This window comes from Malurus melanocephalus, unplaced genomic scaffold (genome assembly GCF_030028575.1).
Source record: "Malurus melanocephalus ecotype Western Australia unplaced genomic scaffold, MMel_1.1 scaffold_858, whole genome shotgun sequence".
Lineage (NCBI taxonomy): Eukaryota > Metazoa > Chordata > Aves > Passeriformes > Maluridae > Malurus > Malurus melanocephalus.
The window spans coordinates 34,403-53,511 of NW_026624090.1; the positions used below are offsets into that span (position 1 = coordinate 34,403).

Consider the following 19,109-nt stretch of genomic DNA (forward strand, 5'->3'; position numbering starts at 1 on the left):
TCATTTAGTTTGCTAAAGTGATTTTGCTTTGTCTTTCCACCGATCCTGGGAAGAAGTGATGCTCCAAGGGGCTGGGTGTGCCCCAGAAAGTGCAGGAGAGGTTTCCTGCTCAAGGAACATCTGTCATGGCACCACTGCCACCAGGGACTGTCCCCACTAAACAGGGACAGCAAAAGAGACCCTTCACAATGAGCACAGGTTTTGATGCCCACCCACCCACAGCTTCRGAAAAACACATCTGACTTCAAGCCAGGCTCAGTTTTGGCACAATCCAAACCAGACCCAGCACAGACCTCCCCCCACGGATCAGAGAACTCCTGATTTCCACCCTGCCCGGAGAGAAGCACGGTGTACAAATGCATGAGGCTTTAGCGGGTTGCTAACTCTGAAAAATTGCAACTATTCCATTTCAAAGAGATATGCAATGCATAAGCAGCTGGGCTCATCCATCTCTCTCATCATCCCTCCTGCCTTGAAGTGAGGTCTTGCTCTCTAAGAATCCAGACAAGAAAAACACTCCAACAAAATGAGAAAGCAACCTGGCTGGTGATAGATATGAAAGATGACATCTCYAGAAATCCCAAACTTCAAAGGGGCAGCTTTCAGCTCATGACTCTCTGCTCCCTCCAGCCCTCAAGGCTCATGTCATCATTTTACAGCCACAGGAATCATTTGATCTCTCCAAATGGCAGCTCAGTGGTCTGGCACATTTCTGGATGTCAAAAAAAAAGTCTGCACTGCCACCAGCAATATTCTGCAGGGGTCAGTCTCTGAAAGGACAGATTGAGGTGAAACAATCAAAAGATCCAGGGGCAGAAGGAGGAGGGACAAAGGGTATTTTGAAGGACAGTGGCAAGGCTGAGGGACTCTGTGGCCTGGTTTGTGCAGGGCTGATGGCACAGGGGGATGTCAGAGGGCCYTGTGTGTGCTGGCCATTCCAGAGCTGTGAATTCACATCCCAGGGACTTTAACAGCCTGTGGATTACAGAATCCAGGGACCAGTGGCAGGGACCCAGGTCTCCTCCATGTCATCCCAGCAAGGTGGAGAATCTCCATCCTCACCCTGCAGTGCCAGCCCTCCTCATGAACCAGGCAGTGGGCCAAGGCCAGGGGGCACRAGAAGCTGCCATGAGAAGTAATTGGCTGCCTGCTGGTGAGAACTCTTAATTAGAGGCTTTTCAGCAMGGCAGTGTTTATATGGAGTTAATGTATTTACTTTGATGCCGGCATAAACGGGCACCCTCACTATGCTCTGGCAATTAAAGAAGTGTGTTGAAAACAAACACAATCAGCCACCAGCTCCCACAGTCTCCTTCCCCACAGCATCCCTGAGAGATGGGRCAGCCCCAGATTTCCCAGGGTGATGCCCGAGCAGGGTCCCTCAGTGCAAGTGGGGGAGAAACTTCACCCCATCCAGCCTGGGAAACAATAAATTCAGCCTAATTTTCACATTTCAGACTGGGAAAAGCAGCTCCTTCTAAGCAGGGCACTGGGCTGTGCACTGGCTGCAGTTTCTGAGCAGACCAGAGATGCTGTGCTGTCATAGTAATAGTTGGTATTTATTCCCGTGCTGGAGAAACACTCCATTATCTGCCTTATTAATTGTTAGTTAAGTAATGGGAAGGTGCCCAGAGCAGCAGACAAGCCCTCATGGCTTGTTATTAGCTCAGAAACCAGCAGAAATCAAACGAGTGGAGATGAATTATCCCAAGAGCTGCCCCACGTACCGCAAACTGACAGATCTGCTCAGAGGGGAATCCGCAGAGAGCTCCAGGGGAGGGAGGGGGGAGATAGCAACAGTCAGTCCAACTGGATATTTCTATTTCAGTGAAAAGATTTCATCATCTTTCATTCTGAGCACCACTTTTTATGGCTGGGATCACGTGGATATTCATGGCTGAGAAGGTGTCCCCGCTCCTGCAGAAAAATCCAGTTTATCAGTTTAAATCTGACAGAGGGACAGGTTTTGCATTGGTAGCTCAATCCTGCATGAGAGGGGTCTTTTTTTATTAAAGAACTCCACTTTTTAATTGTTTATATTTTATTAATGTTTAAAAAATGTAAATTAAATTTAATTTAAAAAAAAATAAATGATAAGATATATTTTAAGACTCCCCATTATCAGCAGGTGAGTCTGGAGCAGGGATTGGGAGTCTGTACAAGGTGAGTATAAGAAGGACCTGGAGCAGCAGCCAAGAAACCAGCAATGAAAAGGTACAAAACTTTGCCTTGAACCCCAAGCAGGTAAAAAAATACCCAAATTTGTCCAAAAAGCTACCAGGTCTAAACAAGTGAAATTCAACAGCATCCATATTCATTTCCCCCAAATCCATCCTCCAGTGGTGGCCACAGAGTCACAATTTGCTGGTCCTCATGCAGGAGAGCAGCACAAGTCACCATTCATTCGTCAGACCCACAATTCCAGGGGAAAGCAGAACACCACAAACCACAGCACAAAGAAATTTAGCTAAACTGACACATTTTGTGACCTAACTCAGGAAAARTAGAGTTAAAATAAAAAGGAAAGGGAGAGCAGCTCTTCCTGGCAGCCATTTGCTCAGAAAGCATCCCAGCAGCTTTTCTACAGCAGGTGAAGCGTTTTTCCTGCAGTTCTGTGGGAAGATAKGAGGAAAAAGGACAGGCCAGGAGCCCAAGCCAATAACAGCAGCACATCCATCAACCCCAAAAAGCAGCTCCAGCCAAAGCTTGGGGCTCACCTTGCACCTGGAGATGAACCAGAACTGATTCAGGAGGGCACAGCAGCACCTCAGGCAGCTCTCCACACTCTGCTCCCCAGGGAAGCAGCCCCAGCCCCCAAACAGAATTTATGGRTGCCCCAGACTGAGGGTCCAGCCCTGAATTACTTTTTCCCTCAGACTTTACAGCATTAAAATGAAAAGCCACAGAAAAAATGAACCACAGAAACACAGATGGTTGGGGTTGGAAGGCATCTTGAAATTCATCTCACTCTGCCCCCTGAAATGGGCAGGGACACCTTCCACTACCCCAGGGTGCTCCAAGCCCTGTCCAACATGGGMCTTTCAAGCTTTATTATTCACATGCTCCACATGATCACCAAGTACCAGCATTCCTAAGACAGTGAATGATCACTGCTCTCATTTCTGTCCCCACCTGCAGTTTTCCCCACAGCACCCCAAAGCCCMAAAAAAGCCCTGCTCACACCACAAAGCCCTTTTTTTAAACAAGTTTTACAGGAGTTGTGCCACTTTCAGAGCTTTATCTCTTCAGACAGTCATCTCTTACTCCATGTTTCATTTCATTCCTCCTGGAAACACAGCAACAAACACGGTTTCATCTGCATCCTGCAACAGAACACCCCAGATCCAAGATCATTCCCAAAAGTATTTGCTTGTAAGAAAAAAAAAGGCTGCCAGCTCCCAGCCCTGGAGAACTCCAAAAATGCTGCATCTGCCTATCTMAAGTCAAAACAAGAATTCCTTAAGAGCAGCAATCCCTCTGAGAAATCAATTACCTCAAATCTACACTCTCCAAATATTTCCTTCCTGCTATCACAAGTTTTGGAGTTTTCTCCAAAAAAGCAGAAAACTTCAGGACTGCCTCACTCCTGCTTTTATAAGCCACAAAACTGTTCACAGGTGGGCTGAGCAAGGCAGCCCAATTAGGCCTCCCTAAGGAGATTGTTTCATTTAAGTGGATCCAGGTTTAAGAGGATCCAGGTTTAAGAGGATCCAGGTTTAAGTGGATCCAGGTGTCCCTTCCCACTGCTGAAGGTGCTCCCTGCTCTGCATCTTCCCAGAGAGGGTACTCCACCTCCAAATTGCTTCTCACTTGAGGGATGCTTTGCAAATGCTGTATTTTCCTGTGCCTATCTGAGAGCTTTGAGGGTCTGTGTCTCGTTTGGGGTTTGAAAAGCAGCTCTCTGTTGGTAGGGATGACCTGATAGCACAAATAGCACAGAGGTGGATGAGCTTCAGGGGAGATGAAAGGAGRCAGAGAAGGCAGAGAGAAGCTTTCCTCGTGTTATCTCTGTGTATTGATAATCGGGGTTGTTAGGGCATCCTATGGCTTTTCTCTGGGATAAACTGTGAGGTGGTTCATATATGAAAAATATAAATACAGCATCTGCCATCAGTGTATGAGGGATAGGATTTAGGATAAATATTGGGAAAAATTCTTCCCCATGAGGTTGGTGAGGCCCTGGCACAGAGAAGCTGTGGCTGCCCTGGATSCCTGGAAGTGTCCAAGGCCAGGCTGGATGGGGCTTGGAGAGCCCTGGATAGTGGGAGGTATTCCACACTTCTTTCTTCTCAGCCTCTGCACTTCAGACTATTAGTGCTTAATAAAAATATTTTTTCATCATTCACAGGCATTCAGTGTTGTTCCTGCAGGTTCAGCTGTGTCCCTCTGTAATTTCAGCCCTTTGCAAGCCTCTCCTCCAGCGTGCTGGGGATGAGAAGGGCTGCACTGCAGCGAGCTTGTGTTAAAACTTTTGCAAGGATGTCGCTAAATTGGCTGTCAGGTAGAGCTGGACAGCACTAAAGACATGGGGAAGACTTCAGCATTGGAGACAGAGTGGGATGGATGCCAGGAAAAAAAAAAAATCCATGTGAAAAGGAGCTGTCCCCAGCTCYCCCTCTCCCTGCCCCAGAATCAGTTTTGTCTTGCAGGAAACTCTCACGTACACGGTGATTTTTGTGAGAAGCAGGGACCAGAAAGGCAGGCAGGAGCGGAAAATCAATCAAGATTTGTCAAACACACAGGAGAACTCATTTTTATGAGATAAGTGCCTTCAGAGGAAGCATTGGTAGACACCCACCACATGTTCAGCCTGCTTAGTGGCAAAGCACGCACCATTAATCACTGTCACTCCACGAGAATGGCTTCCCACCCAACTTCTCCCCATTTTCTCCCTCTCTCAGCCACCCTGTCCCTCCCAGGAAGATGAGCTGCATCCACAGAGCTGTGAGCCTCCAAACCAGGCTGATGCTCTTGGCAGCATTCATCTGGTGCCGTGCTTCAGCTCCACTGAGTGGACGCTCGTTTTGCTCAGGATGATCAGCAGTGTGGGCCACAATGTGTTAGAGAAGCAGATGAAGTCCATGAAGGACCCTGACCTCGGAAACAGCCAGGAAGAGATAAAGTGAGTGGCCTGGCAAACACCCTCAACTCAGAAAAAGCAGCAGCAGCAGCCAGGAGAGATGGTTTGATGGTTTGAGCACTGAGGAAAGCCTGGCTTRAGAGCAGGAGAAGATTATGGGATTCATGGAACAGGAGAGCCCTCAAGAAGGTGAGCCATCTCAGGAGGGGAAAATATGCTTCCCAGACAGGTAAAAACACCCTAAGTGTGTCCAACATTGTAAAAGCTACCTTAAAAGACATTACCTCCACTGCCTCCTTCTCCCCAGCTCATTACTGCAGACCATCATGAGCTGCTGCCAGGCTTTGTGGTGTCCAACACTCACCCACCAGGAAAATGAGTGAGCTGACTTCACCCCAGCAGGGCAAGGGGACAGCCCTGTCCTCAGGGATATTCACACTGGGCTCCTTTTGCCACGTGYCAACCCATTTCCAGACTGAGATTTTTCTTTACTGTCCTACTGCAGATCTTCTTCCCACATTCAGTAGCCTGAATGAAGGGGCTCAGCTCTTATTTTCGAGGTGTGGCCCCAAGGCTGTGGTGTTGGTAACTCCTGCTGGGTTAAATATCACACCTGGCCAGTGGGAAGAACTGGTTTAGGGCAAGAGCTGATTTGTGGGTTGCACTGTCGTGAGGAGGAGGAGAGAAAAAATGGCTTGGAAGGCATCCAAAAAGGGTGCAAAAAGATCCTATTTTTGGGTTTTAAGGCAGCTACCATCTTTAGGGATTGGTTTTATGGAGGGAGCAYGTTGTCCTAAGCCCACGGGGCTCTGCTCTCAGCCCTGAGCTGTCTCTGGGGCCGTGGCACAGGATCCGAGGGCTGTGCCTCGCTGCAATCCTGACATGAGATTTCATGAGATTTTCAGCATTTCCAGCCCTCCTGGCCAGGCAGGATTCCATCCCTCATTGATTTAACAGAACCACGAAGACAGAACAGCAGCAAGGACCATAAACCCACTGCCCCAATCACCACAAAAGTCACAAAAACCCTGCTCCATTCCCACCTCAGCCTTTTAGGGTTGTTTTACAGGGGAATCTGCAGAGTCATGAGAATCTGAGCTTTGGGGGTTATAAAGGGCCTGTGCTCCCATGACAGGGATGGCACCAAATAAACTCCAGAGTGAGGRCAGTGCAGAATTAATTCAACAGCTTTCAGCAGTGAAGGGAATCAAGGACCTGGAGCTTAATTTTAGGGAGCTGCCAGAAGCAGATAACTAAAAGCATGTCTCCATACAAGTCCAAGGCACCAAAAAACCCCATAGATGACAGATTCTGAACTTACTGAACAAAGAGAGAAGGAAAGAAGAGGGGAATTAATAAAAGCCAGGCTGCCTATGCCCCAGACTGCTCTTCTCTTATCCTAAAAAGCACAAAGATTTTGAAAATTCAGTGGAGATAATCAGCATTAAACAAGTCAAGGTTTTTAACTGGGTTTATCTTTCCCACATGGGAAGAAGCAAAATGCTTTTGAATGCTATATATACAAACATTTTTTTTATACCTTCTTATTTTTCCTTTTGCTTAGTAGTGAATAAAGTTTTGTTTCCTCTATCAAACCCTCCAGACCCAGCCAGTGAATCTCCAGCCAAAATTATCTCATGGCTTATGGACTAGAGAAGAAATGGATTGTTGCGTGGTAGAAATCACAAAACCCCACTGATTTGTGGGTGCAGGAATTTCAAGGGGTGGGCTGGAGRCTGTGGTGTCCTCTGGTTCCAAAAAGGCACAAACCAGGAGGAGCTGAAGTCTCATTCTCATCCTCAGGAGCACTTTGGAAAGGGTGSTCAGAGGGATGCTGCCACCACCTCYCAGCCTGGTTTTCTTCCTTCCACCAGAATYTGGTGACCCCAACCCAACCAGAGCTGGCAAAAGGGAGGCTGAGTGAGAACAACCCCAAATCTGCTAAAATCAAACCCTACTGTCAAACCTCAGCTGCTTCTCCCCASCCCTTCTGCTCAGAAACCAGGAGAAGCAGAGAAAAAGAAAAGCCTAAAATCTTCACATACAAGCATTTATTTACAGTGCTAAATGATTCCTTGATTAATTCTGCAACCTGCTGCTCRCTCTCTGCTTGGTGTTTCACAGAGAAAAGTATTTTAATGCGACAAAGAACTCCCAGGCTGGAGCGTGCCTGGTGTGGGCAGCGGGGCAGTAATTGGCTTGAAAAACAAAMCAGTGAGGAAGASCATGGAACTAATCTGAAACCCCTCAAGCCTGATAAAGGCTTTGGTTCACCATGGGCACATGTCTGAATTTTCCTAGGCCCAATAAAGAAGCTGCAGAAGATGTTAAAAGTGAGCCTTGCTTCAAGGGGAGGGGGGAAAGAGGAAAGAAATCACCTGCCCATAAATACAGACACCAGAGCAGGCTCTCACATTACAGACTTCCATACCCTCTGGTTTGCCTGGGATATTATCAAAATTACCATGACAGTAAGAAGGGAGCCCACAGGAAAAGGTCTGAGTGACAGGCAAAAGGGAATGGTTTCAAACTGAAAGAGGGAAGKCTTGGATGGGATATTGGGAAGGAATTGTTCCCTGGGAGGGTGGKSAGGCCCTGGCACAGGGTGCCCAGAGAAGCTGTGGCTGCCCCTGGATCCCTGGMAGTGTCCAGAGCCAGGATGGACAGGRCTTGGARWGCCCTAGGACAGTGTCAGGTGCCCCACCCATGGCAGGGACATGGAATGAGGTGACCTTKAAGGTCCCTTCCTTCCCAGTCATTCCATGATTCCATSAYCTCAGTAAAGGAATGGTTATCCCAGCCTTATCCTCACAGCCCAAGCAGGATTTRAACACCAGATCCTTCAGACTGTCCTCCCAAGCCCCCAGTGTCACTCTTTGCTCCAAGGAGCACACAGAGAAACAGCACAGCACGTGCAGCATTTCTGCAGGCAGTGACACCATCGGATCAGGGAAAAGCCTGGGCATGGGAAGTTGTAGCATTCTGGAATCCTGGGTGTTTCAAGGAATGCTTTTTAGTTTATCCAACAATAACTGCATGGGATGGGATCCTCCTTTCCAGCCTGGCACAAGCCTCACTCAGAAAAAGGAGTCTCCCGTGCAATTTATTGCCTCTTCCCAYCAAAACAAAGCAGTAAAAAGATGATCATCAGCTCCGTGACAATTAAATTATCATCCTCCTTAGGCAGCTGCCCCACCCCAACCCTTTTGGGGAGCCCATGGTGTGCTAAACCCCAGGATCTGGCCAAGAGCTGCTGAAAAGTCAGCAGCAAAGCAAAGCATCTCCATCCTCTGAAGACAGCATCCTCTTTCTGTGCATTGCCTTTTTAACGTGCAATTTGGATTCCAGGCCAGGAAAAAAAAAATTTCAAAAAAATTTCAAAAAAGAGCCTTAAAATTTTTGCAGCAGCCTGATAGTCGTCCATACCTAGGGAAACACATCAAGGGTGGGCCTCTATCAGGCCTGAGGCCTGAAAATTCCCTTTTTTTGTTGTATTAGGGATKCCAGAGCAGTTTGAGGTACAACTCACAAGTAGCAGAAATTATGTGTTTTCTAGCAAGAAGGGGGCAGGGAGGCTCCTCTGGCAACATAAGTCAGTTCAGACGGCMCTGGCTTACAGGCCTCTTCCTTTAAATTGATTAATAATGACACATTTAAATGGACAACATAAATTAATTTCTGAATTGCACCATTAGTAAGTAATTAATTTCTTTGCTCTGTGAAACTAAGATATCACTGTTATCTAAATCTATAAAGAGAAGAAATGCTGAACGAGGACTCCATTAATGTAAAAATTGATTTTTCCATTTACCCTCTTCTGAGGTTTTTTTTTCCCCCTTCCCCTCCCTCCAACACATTTATTTTTCAAGTGGCTGGGGATGGGGAGAGTAACCTAATTTATACTTCCCGTGGTAATCAAAAGATCATGTATGCTCATTTCAACCAAATGATGTCATTACGAAGGCTGTTAAAGCTGGGGTTGCCTTGGAAACACAAAATTCTGATGGTTGAGGCTGGACACGGAGTTGTGGGTGGGCAAGGAAACTGCGTGGCCRGACCTGGCCTGGCTGGACACTCTGGGAACACCATCCCAAGCCACTCAGATGTCCTCTTTAGCACTTCCCAAGCTGACATTTCTCCTGTTCCTCCCATCTCCTGCATACCCCATTGGTTTTACGGGGCCRGGAGCGGAGGGCTCGCTCACTCCAATGGTGACAAGGACCAAGGGCTGTGCACTGCCTGCCACCAGCTGTCCCAGTCCTGCTTCCCAAGCCCAAATCCCATACCTGCAGCCCAGGATGGAGATGTTTAGAACCCCAGATCCTTCAGCAGATTCAGCAGGGCACTCAGGCTGTCTCTGATGATCCGGTTGTAGCGGAGGCGTTGGATTCCCTTTTCCATCCCTCCTTTCCGTTTCCTTGGGACACATCCAGCCTGGGTGCAGATCACATCTCCCAACATCCAGGTGCAGCCCAGAGGGGGAGATTTATTCTGAGTGCTCTTTATTCAGAGCAAGGGATTTTGCTTGCAAAGAGCAGCAACCTCACAAATCAAAACATAACTGCCCCTTTTACAGTCCACGATCCTTCAGGTGAGGATACTTTGAGTAATTTTAAAAAAAACAAGAAATGGAACTATCTATTAAAAAAAAAAAAAAAAAAAAAAAAAAAAAAAAGCCTGATTTTTTTTCCACCCAGGGAATATTTCTGGGGCTGTTGTGCTGAGATGGTTTGCAGGTGGGGGCAATGCCAAGAGATGCCCGTGAGGCAGCAGGTTTGGGCAGCCCCAGAGACAAAAGCACACAAACTGATGGAATTTGAGAGTTTGAGGCAACTCTTGGGTCTCTTCAACCAGTTCTTTTCCCAGTTCAAGGTACTGGCAGAGGAAGCTGAGGACTAAACTGGAGATGCTTTCGTGCTGCTGATGCTGGAGCTGATCAGSTCCTGCAGCTGTGCCAAGACACAATTTCACAGCTCCTTTTTCTCCCTGCCCTGTCCCAAGAACACAATGTCACCTCTGATCACATCATGAGCAGCTGAAAGCCATCYTTAAGGGACCCCTTGGAGAGAGGGGGCCACAGCCTGGACCCCAAACATCCYCTGCTATCTCCAAATAACACAGGAAACAGCCGGTGGAATYACTTAYRGTGAATATTTTGGTGGTGGCTTTCMCCTGCTCACCCTCCTTTTGTTAAAGAGCACAAAACAAAACACACCAAGAAGTCAATGGGATGAAACATCCCCTGTCTGTGAGAGGAGTGGTAAATGAACTCCTTTCAGCTTCTCAATTAATATCTGGATGTCCCCAGCCACCACCAGGTGGGTTTTTTTTCCCTTTGTTGAGTAGGCAATGACATTAACACCACCACATGATCCTCCTCTCCCCTTATTGAGTCACCTTCCCCTTCCACGCAGGAGCTTGAGATTCATCAGTCGAAATTGTCTGAGTGCAGCGAGAAAAACAATAAAAAGAACATTTCCCAACATTGGCGGGAGCGTTTCAGGCAYGAGCACTTTGAATATTTATCTGCCCTTTGTGGCAGCAATCTCAGCAAGGAAAAGTCGGCGTGAATAAAAGGAATTGCAAATGCCAGCGAAGGAGCCCCGTAGTTTTCATTCACGAGAATATTTGCACAGGCTCCTGGGAGAATTACCAGCCAAGGAAATACGAAATCCCTTGTAGCATCAACACTTCGGATACTTTGTAATCCTTCTTGTCCAAGGGAAAACATCTCTGCCTGAGAGCTGAGGGTCTAAACTGGTTTGTTGGGTTTTTTTTTTTTTTCTGGCTTGGGAAGACTAGAGAAGGATTGGAGAAGCTTGGAGAATTATCTTTGMCCTGTTTCTGTGTCACAGTGCCTTATATTCCCTCTGCCTCTCCTCTCCCATCCTCTCTCTCTTTGAAATGGAATTAATAAGATCAGTTTCCTTTAGAAGTTCAAAAAAAAAAAAAAAAAAAAAAAAAAAAAAAAAAAAAAAAAAAAAAAAAAAAAAAGAGGGGAAAAAATATGGCCAAGCAGCCAGAACTGCTGGGAGCTGTGGAAAAGTGGGAGACTCACAGGGAAAAGCCAGTCAAGGAGCAAATCATGGCAGAACTTTATACCACAGATCTGGATTTGACAAAATTCCACGTGGGATTGAAATGAGGACGAATTKCTGAGGAGCAGAGCCACCAAATCCTTCTGCCAGGGAAGAAGGAAGCAGGAGAGGCTCATCCACTGCATTTTTGGGGGTTAGCAAMAAAAGCACAAGGGTCTATTTACTCATAATTAGACTTTCTGGGGGAAAAAAACAAACCTGTGGAATTTCATTCTTGCCATAGAATTTTATAGGGTGGTTCAGAAACTTATCAAAAGAATATTATCTCGCCCAGGTTTTTAGAGTGTTTCCCTAGAACCCCGTTGGTTTCAGCCCTGTTAAATTCAATAACTTCCCTAAGGGAGTGCTTTAAGTGTCAGGCTTGATTCAGTTATTTAAAGGGATAAGGGAATAATCGTTAGGCAGCACTCAGGGACGAGAGAAGTGGTTTTGTGTGGAACCGGTCTTATTTAAGAACAGTCTGAATTTATGGATGAGGCTGATGAGGACGTTGGAAGCAACTAATGTAAAAGACAAAAGCCAGGCAGYGCTTTTAGAGAGAGCTGGGAAGCCACAGAGACACGAGGATGGTTTCAGATGAGGGTTTCAAGTGTTTTCAGCTCTTTGCCTTGGTTCCAAGATGACATCTCGTGCACTGTTCTTGCCATTCATAATGTAAGCTGTGGGCACTGGGGTCCACGTCCCAGCCTGTCCCCCTTGCTTTGCAATTAACACACCCTGCAATTAAAAGCAACCCAAAACACTGAAGGCTTTAATATTTCTGCTTACTTCTAAAACAGAATATTTGACTTCTAAAATGCTGTTGTCATTGCACCTTAATTTATTGTGACAGCATGAACCGTGACTAATCCTTCCAAGGGCTGAGCACAGGCACAGGCTGGGARCCCAAATCAGCACCTCTCTTTCCTAAACACAGCCTTCAGGAGACAGGGAACGTGAAAAAGGGTGGATGTCTCCATCTGAGACCTGCTCTGATCAGGATGCACCCACAGTTTGACAAGGAGGAAGGGTGTGAGGTTGGCTTCAAAAAACTGAGCTGTGAGGCCATTCCCAGCCACCAGGTTTGCACATGGGAACTTAATAACACTGAAAGTTTTTCACTTCAAATATCAAAAARMCMMAAAAAAMTCCATTTCCTTTGCTGACAGGGCCAAGAAACACGGATTTTCCAGCCAGTGGCTAGGAAGACTGAAGCTTTCTGCTGCTAACCAAAGATGTTCATCAGGTCTTCTGCTTGACAAACAGGTCACCTGCAGCTTCCTCAGCCATTCCTGAGACCCTTCAGGAGGCACCTCACGGCCTCAGCCTGATCCATCCCTGTCACTGGGATCCTTCAGACCGTGCTTCCACATCATGTGGGCTTCCCCAAATCTGTATTCCATGATGCTCAAGACACCATTGAGCAATACCACCACCACCAGCTCCCACTTTTCCAAAAGAAAGGACAACTCCAGGAACTCTTCCCAACCATCCAAGTGCCTTGTTTACCTCTGGAATTACCCAGCTCTTCTCATCCTGGTGAAGGTTCCCTGGTCCAGCATTCCCCACCCTTTTTTACAGCTTCTTTGGGTTCATCCCCGGCCTGAATGCTCCGTTTGTTTTGGCAAGAACGTCCCTGAGATTTATCCCTGTAATTACCCGGGCAACCTTTCTGACAGGGAATTTTAAAACAATCAACGCTAAAGCAACCTAGACATTAAACTTGATTAACAGGACACTGAATGATTGTGAGGCTGCACCTCCCTGCTTGTTAAGGGTGTCAGCTGGAGCATCCCTGACTGATCCCACCCCTGAGACACCGTGGGACACTCCAAAGTGGCCATTCCCACTGGATTTATCCTCTCTTCCCAGGCAATGCCCGTGGGAGGGTCAGGRTGTGAATGGTCACAGAGAGTGACATCCATCCTCTCAATTTCAAGAATTGAAACATCTTCTTGGGTCCTGGCTCATATCTTCTCCTCCCTCTCCTGCTCTCTGTCCTTCCTGGTGGAGTTTTGTGGGAATGGCACAGCCACAGGGATGCTAAGAGTCCCTTCTTCCATCAGAAAGGGTTGCAGGTTCCTTTTCCAAGGAACCCAGCTCCACAGCTTGGCAGACCGCACAGTGCCATCCATTCTGTGGAGCTGAGGTTTTCCAAAGCTTGCACTTTGCTGCTGGGCTGCCCAAAGACAGTAAAAATCAGTCACAGTCAAGCCTGCATTGACCTTCAGTCAGCGGTTCCAGCACACTGGAACTGCAGGAGAAATGCTGAGCGCTGCTTCCCTGCTCCCCGGACAAAGCTATTGCTTTGTATAAATTTTGTATTGATCAGAGGCAGAAAATGTGAAAAAGCCTCTCTGGGAGAWCTGTAGGGTGGGAGGAAATTCAGGGGCTGACAAAAGAGCTGCTTTAATTAGGAAGGGAAGCAAAGTGGTGGGAAGGAAAAACAAACACGGCATCCCCTCAAGAGCCTCCCACTCCAKATCTGAAAATCCGAGCAGGAATGGCCTCTCTTATAGAAAAGAAGTGAGATTTTTGGAGCTGGGAAATGGAAGCAAGAGCAAAGAGCTGGCTTTTCCCCTCCTCCCAGTACTGACGAAGATGGAGGCCACACTTGCTGCTGCTCCTGGCTTTCGGTGTGGAGCAGGGAAAGCAATGGATCATCTGAGGAGCGTGTAACAGCCATGCCTAACTCTGCCTTCCAGCTCCAAGTGCTTCAGGGTAATTAYACATTTTGGACTTATTAGCTGTAATTACCAGATTCTGTAATCTGCCAAAGGTGTCATTAGTGCAACCTCGAGTGGTCTGAATGCCATAAGAGAAGTTTCTSATTTATCCTTGAACTTTCCCTGCCTCAGCGTTAGGTGATGTGCTGCCTCTCCTGCTGGGCAGCCTCACCTTCCCCCAGGAGCCCTGCAGCCACCACAGGCTGGGACACATTTGGGAACACACACAGCCCTGGCCTGCAGTAGATATAAAGCCACAGCAGCCTTTAAAAAACGTGGCTGTCCCTCACAGAGYCCAAATGTGCTGCTCACAGCCCCAGCACTCCTTTGGACAAGCACCATTACCCCAGCAGTGGCTGCATCAGCTGCAAGATTCCAGCTCCTGCCTCCTGTCCTTGCTGTGGGCACTGCCAGGACTCTGCCTGCAGCTTCTGCATCACGCAGCTACCAGCAAGCAGAAAATACAGGATTTCACATCAATTTGGGCCCAYGTGAAAACCCTGCCAGCTCATCGCAGATGGGAGCGGTCAGAGCCAGAGCAGCTTCCTGAGAACACCACAATGTACACAATGAACTGGTTTAGGACTCTCCTAGCTCCCAGACAGGTTTCTCCCCACCCCAAATTCTGTGTGAATACTCATTTCACCTGAACTGATCTCCTGGCTGTGTTTCTCTTCAGCACCACCCTCCCACCCCAATTTTTGGGACACAGAGTGGTCCCCCACCTGCAGGTGCTTGCTCCAGTCTATCCCTGCATGCAGCAGGTGCCCCCTGGCAGTTGTCTCACAGCCCAGATCACATTTTTCCCCAAAAAAGTAAATACAACCTCTCAATTAATGCCTGTCTCACTTTCCAGAAGAGAGCGAGCTCCAGCTTGGCCAGAACTGTGGGAAAGCCTGGGATTCCCACACCTTGGACAATTAATTTCTGGACAACATTTCCCAGGGCAGCTTAGCTTTGTCAGCAAAGCCTTTTTTCCCAAAATCCCTTTAATTTCACCCCAGTGCAYGAAAGGGAAAAGCCAGTCTGGCCATCCACCCCTGCACAGAGACCTCTCAGATCCAGGCTTTCCTAAAACCAGGAGGTTGTGGCAAAGGAAAAGATAAAAATCCACATCATTTGTCTTGGATGTGGTGCCCCAGGTGCCACCCATGAACACAAACCAGTGCCACCAAGCCCAGGTGCCACCCATGAGCACAAATCAGAGTGCCACCAAGCCCAGGTGACACTCATGAGCACATCAGTGCCACCAAGCCCAGATGACCCAAACAAGCTGCTCCTGTTATGCCCAGGTTCTGCCTGACCCCCTCCTTGAGTGCTTTTTCTTTTTCCACAATATAGAACTTATAAAAGCCTTGAAATCCTTTACTTGACAACAAAGGTTTTACTTCCTTTTGGTTCCTGTGCATTGGTTTGGTAAATAAAAAAAAAAAAATCCATTTACAAATGGAAAGAAAAAAAAATCTAAATCAGAAGAGTGTGTGGGATAACYTGCACTGAAATGAACCCTTCCTTCCACCCAGATTCAAGGAGGTCACCAATGTTAAGACACCCCATTAGAATACCCAGTTAGAATAGAGCAGCAGCATCCTCACCCCAAAGCTTGTGGAAATGCCCCATAAAGCCAGGCAGGGAGAAGGGRACATCAGGCTCCCCACAGGGGTAGGGATTACCTGGGATAATCAATCTTTTCCAGAGGCAGAAAGCTCCAGCCTCACTAACAGACCTAATGTATCTCTGTGGTACAACAAAATGCGACCCAGCACAATGTGAGCAGGAATTTTCATGGCCATTTTTACTGTAAATTAAAYGTGGCTTCTTTTTATGAGCTTTTAACACCCCCAGAGAGCGGCACTCAACTGTGGGTGCCTGGTGGCCACCTCACATCAGGAGAGCTGTGGTAGCCTAAAACTGGAACATTGTCCTTGCAACCACCTAATGAGAGAAAAAAAAAGGATAATAATGTGTGATCAGCATCTCCTTTGTATTTCCTTGGGAATACAAGCATCCCATGGTTCGACAATGGGCTCCCCAAATAGACAAATTTGGGTTTTTTTTCCTGCTGGGGAAGCCACTGAGGAGCTGTCARTGAATCCAGTGGAGCTGTCACTGAATCCAGTGCAGCTCATTGGGGTTTACAGAGATAAAAGAGGGAGGCCTGTGGACTCCAAAAGCTTTGTGGCCATCAGACAGCAGGTGACATGGCCAGAATACCCAAAAGCATCATCTTATGATCGCTCATCTTTTTTGCATGCTCAAGATTTCACAGAATCACAGAATCACCAGGGCTGGAAGAGACCTTCAAGATCTTTGAGTCCAACCCATGCCCTGACACTTCAGCTAAACCATGGCACCAAGCACCACATCCAATCTTTTTTTAAACACATCCAGGGATGGTGACTCCACACCTCCCTGGGCAGATCATTCCAATAATTTGCCTCCTCATTCCTCTTTCACTGTCCAAGGCATGGAGATGAGAGTGGATATAAATCCAGTCATTAGAGGAGCCATTACTTATCTCCCAGCAGCTCTGAGAGGCTCAGTCAGTTGATATTTGTAAACCACACCGAGCTGAGGGATGCAGGGCACCCAAGGAACAGGATTGCTCACAACAAAGCCCTGAGCAAGGCAGCCTTGCTGGCTGAGCTCCCCTGAGCACAGTGAAGCTGAAAAACACCCAAGGGAGGGTTCCCTGTCGTGTGCCAGCCCTGGAGAGCCCAGTGGGAAGGTGACACTGATGACATCCTTCAGAAATGTCACCAGGCTGAGATGAGTTAGGGAGAACTCGGAGTCTCAGGGAAGCAGGCTCCAGCATTAGGGAATTAGGGGAAGGGGGAAAAAACAGAAAAGAAACCATTCTAATATTACTGAATTACCCCAAGACACCCTGAGGYGTAATTGAGCTTGGAGGGCTTAATGAARGCAGCRTGTGTGAGACTGGCAGAGGCTGATKCATTCAYAATGAGAGCACTKTGCAAGGTCCCCATGGAGGGACAGAGGGGCRCAGGGGGAGGACAAGGACAGGGCTGGCCAGGTGCTGAGATGCCTGAAGCCCTGAAAAGTTCTGTGCAAAGTCCCCTTGCCACACTGCTGGGGCATGTGGGCCAGGCAGGATGGAGGCAGCAAAGGGAAGAGTTTGGGTGCAGGTACAGCAAACCACAGAATGAGCCTGCTCACGGTTTGGATGATGAAAACCCCATAAAAAACCCCTTAGAAGCCAATAAAATGGTCAAACAGAGACATCYCTCCATCGAGATTAAAAACAGAGCYACTCAGCATCTCAGCAGCATCCTCCTCAGGCAGGGAGCAGGATGGGACAGCGAGAACCATCAYCCCCAGGGCAGGGCTGAAGATGAGAAGGAAACCTTCTGAGATGTCTCTGAAKGTGAGACAGAAACCTTCCCCAGAGTGACCAGTGCTCGTCCCCACTGCTCCCATTAATGGAAACTGGGCAGCCAAATCCCAGTCTGGACAAAGATTCCCGTTCCCCACAGCACCAGGGGCCCGCTGCACGCACACAAGCCCATTCCAGCCCTGATTTACATACTGTACAGAAGGAGACATTAAAATCCAAACGGTTTATGGTAATTAAYGCTCATTTAAATATTACACTGCTAACCATCGCTTCCAATTCTTCTCAGCCTTGAAGGGGCTCCGTGTGCACATTTATATGGATGGGGAGAGTTTAAAGGGATGCTCCATCTTCTCTCCTGATTGCTGCTTTCCCAGAAAAAGGAGGTTTGATGTTCATTAATTGTTTCATTTGGAGAAATTGCTGTGAGAAGCCTCCATAGGGAAGCGGATTTTTTTTTACGATCATTATTATTTTTGGAAAGGAAGGGATGCARTAGCTGAGTGTGGCTCTGTGGGGGCTGTTAAAGCCCCATGATGGGTAACCCAGAACTCCCTGACACCAGAGGAACAATGACTATGGAGATCAAACAACCTTCAAGTGGGAACAAAGGCAGTATTTGTCACAAATTAACCCTTCTTTCCCCTTTTGCACCCAAGAAGCAAGGCTGGGTCTCATAGGAGGCCAAGGAGACCTCTTGAGCATCTTTGGTGAGCCATACACTGATCCACCCCTTTGTGACATCAAAAATCAATGGARGTAAATAGGCAGGGGACAAATCCTCAGGTTCTGGTACAAAACAAAGCTGTGAGAGGCTACAGGGGTCCCAGTCCTGTTTTCCAGAGCTGCTCCAGCAAGGCCAGGCAGGCAGGGCCCTGCAATCCAGCCAAAGGTGGAGCACAGCAGCCCTGGAGGAGGAGGAAGAAGAGAAGATGCCACTGCTGCATCCTTCAGGCAGCACTGACAGCTCTTCCACCACCTGGAGGGGTCTCAGGGTGCAGGAAGTTCTCCTTGAGGGGATTTCAAACAATATCCCCTCCATATCAAACAATATCCACCTCTCCCAGGTGTCCAGCCAGCCAATCCTACAGAGATGCCAGCTCCTTGTGGGAATAACTCCAGCACAGAATGGGGAAAGGACTGCTGTGGTTGCTGTGCCCCATATTCCTTCCCTCTGAGCCTCAGGAACATGGGGAATGTGAGACCCCAGAGCACACTTTGGGATCCAGCAGAAGGGAGAGCTCCCCTCCCAGCCCACAACAATGACCAGCAATCCCACCAAGGACAAGTGATCCCTGCTCACACCTCATCACAAAAAAACTACCCAGGATATTTGACAGCCTGGTGGCTCCAGAATATTGCTCCTCACCCACCCATCCATGGCAAAGCCTGGGAAGTGGCAGCAGAGCCCAGGAGCTGCTGCAATGCCCTTATTATACTAATGATGTTTTCTGCCCAAATCAMCCCAGTGTGGCTCCTTCTTATAAAACAGGAGTAGCCAGGAGAGTCTCCCCAATCCCTTCAGGCTCAGACCTGTCCCTTGAGCCCCAAATTGCACGAGAAATACTCAGGGTTTTCTTGCAGGGAACCACCGAGTGATGYTGAGAGACATAAACAAGAGCCTGAGCCCATTGACAAGGTCTTGCAAGATCCATGTTTGCATTAAAAAGAAATTAAAAGCTTTTCCACTCCACTAGCTCGCCCAAAGACTGCATACTAAATAGTGAATGCTACCTATGAGGTTGAATAAAATCTTCATTAAAAAAAAAAAAAAAAAAACCAGCAGTCGCTGAATACATCATGAACAATGACATTGGGGAGGCATTGTTCTTCTTCTGCCTGATGGACCATGCTGAAACACCTGTTTCTTATCG

General features: G+C 47.7%; 1 long non-coding RNA gene across 1 annotated transcript in view; it reads right to left on the bottom strand.

The window, feature by feature from the left end:
• Positions 1–1,353: 1,353 nt before the first annotated feature.
• LOC130585288 (uncharacterized) overlaps positions 1,354–19,109 on the bottom strand; it is a 43,992-nt gene continuing 26,236 nt past the window's right edge. The window contains exon 3 of the long non-coding RNA XR_008966584.1: positions 1,354–1,917. This is a non-coding gene — a long non-coding RNA (uncharacterized LOC130585288). The remainder of the gene's footprint in view (positions 1,918–19,109) is intronic.